This window comes from Schistocerca piceifrons, unplaced genomic scaffold (assembly GCF_021461385.2).
Source record: "Schistocerca piceifrons isolate TAMUIC-IGC-003096 unplaced genomic scaffold, iqSchPice1.1 HiC_scaffold_1044, whole genome shotgun sequence".
Lineage (NCBI taxonomy): Eukaryota > Metazoa > Arthropoda > Insecta > Orthoptera > Acrididae > Schistocerca > Schistocerca piceifrons.
Genome location: NW_025726846.1, coordinates 70,001 through 72,500, shown reverse-complemented (window position 1 = coordinate 72,500; position 2,500 = coordinate 70,001).

Below are 2,500 nucleotides of genomic sequence, written 5' to 3'. Positions count from 1 at the left end.
CGGGAGGCGCCCCCTCACCGGCCGGGGACGGTCCCACCCAGCCACCGCCGCGTATCGCTTCACACCCAGATGCCGTTCAGTTTCGTCGGCATGGTGGGTATCGCTGGAACAACCGGTTCGTACCTCAACCTATCGTCGCCATCACCGATTCACCCCTAGCGAGAACAACCGCACCACAACAGGTTACCATTTGTTCATTTGCGTAACTTCACCAGAAAACGCAGGCGTCCATCGCCATTTGCAACTTCAACGATTATTGCATGCCTGTGTCAGGTGTCACGCCACACTACGTCTGCCCACATACACGCAACAAAATGTGCACGCCTAGACAATACGTGGAAGGTGGCCCCCGTACGTATGCGATGTCCATTGCTCGAACGACTGTCAACCGGCCTCTGTAGCATGTCGCAGATATGGAACGCGGTGCACCATGCCATCACGGTGTGTGAGGAGAGACGACTAGGTCCGAATACATCAACAGACAGCTCATGCTGATCGCCATCCACGGCGTCCGTTCCTCCCACACGTCTCTATGGCGTACCACACTGCAATCCAGCTCTCATAGGGAGACGACACGTAGCTGCGTGCACAATATTTGCACTGTATGGTCCGCCGTTTTTGGGCGCAGTCGTTGTACGGTCACACATGTGCCACGATGTATCATTCGGTACATAAGGACGAATGTGCAGTACAGATTGTGGTTTACGCGTACGACATTAGCGGACGGTTGACACAGGCCGCACCACAACGTAGCCTGAGTACGTCGCATGCGAAGGGCATTGAACATGCAAACTTCTCACCAACCAGCTTGCGAAGGCAGGGGGGCAAGGTGGGGACGTGGGGAGGGGCGGCATGTACGTCCTGCTGCCATCCACATTACAGTGTACAGCAGGAGCATGTGGAAAGTCAGCAAGACTTGCAAGGTGTTTAACATGAAGCGATACACAGGGGAGCGGGCAGTGCGAGTAGCGAACTATATTGCGAGGATTGCGGGTGGGCAACACTACACTAATTGAACGAGTCGTATAACAATTACAGAGCAGGTTTAGGCGACAACATGGGTTACGTTAGGGGACAACGTGGGTTACGTTAGGGGACAACGTGGGTTACTTTAGGGGACAACGTGGGTTAGGTTAAGGCACAACGTGGGTTAGGTTAAGGCACAACGTGGGTTAGGTTAAGGCACAACGTGGGTTAGGTTAAGGCACAACGTGGGTTAGGTTAAGGCACAACGTGGGTTAGGTTAAGGCACAACGTGGGTTAGGTTAAGGCACAACGTGGGTTAGGTTAAGGCACAACGTGGGTTAGGTTAAGGCACAACATGGGTTAGGTTAAGGCACAACATGGGTTAGGTTAAGGCACAACGTGGGTTAGGTTAAGGCACAACGTGGGTTAGGTTAAGGCACAACGTGGGTTAGGTTAAGGCACAACGTGGGTTAGGTTAAGGCACAACATGGGTTAGGTTAAGGCACAACATGGGTTAGGTTAAGGCACAACATGGGTTAGGTTAAGGCACAACATGGGTTAGGTTAAGGCACAACATGGGTTAGGTTAAGGCACAACATGGGTTAGGTTAAGGCACAACATGGGTTAGGTTAAGGCACAACGTGGGTTAGGTTAAGGCACAACGTGGGTTAGGTTAAGGCACAACGTGGGTTAGGTTAAGGCACAACATGGGTTAGGTTAAGGCACAACATGGGTTAGGTTAAGGCACAACATGGGTTAGGTTAAGGCACAACATGGGTTAGGTTAAGGCACAACATGGGTTAGGTTAAGGCACAACATGGGTTAGGTTAAGGCACAACATGGGTTAGGTTAAGGTACAACATGGGTTAGGTTAAGGTACAACATGGGTTAGGTTAAGGTACAACATGGGTTAGGTTAAGGTACAACATGGGTTAGGTTAAGGTACAACATGGGTTAGGTTAAGGTACAACATGGGTTAGGTTAAGGTACAACATGGGTTAGGTTAAGGTACAACATGGGTTAGGTTAAGGTACAACATAGGTTAGGTTAAGGTACAACATAGGTTAGGTTAAGGTACAACATAGGTTAGGTTAAGGTACAACATAGGTTAGGTTAAGGTACAACATAGGTTAGGTTAAGGTACAACATAGGTTAGGTTAAGGTACAACATAGGTTAGGTTAAGGTACAACATAGGTTAGGTTAAGGTACAACATAGGTTAGGTTAAGGTACAACATAGGTTAGGTTAAGGTACAACATAGGTTAGGTTAAGGTACAACATAGGTTAGGTTAAGGTACAACATAGGTTAGGTTAGGTTAGGTTAGGTTACACGTTGTTGTAAGGAAAGGTGTAGGGGGGGGGGGCGGGGGCGGCAGGTTCGTTGATAGTGATTATAGTAAGTGAATGCTTGTGACATGATCAGATTTGTCACGTCAGGATGCACCTTTGGCTTATTAGAGGCGGCGCTCCAATTCTATGCTTGTGTGAGACCTGTGTCTTTGACTCATGTCATTGTTTGTGCGCTGTGACAGGA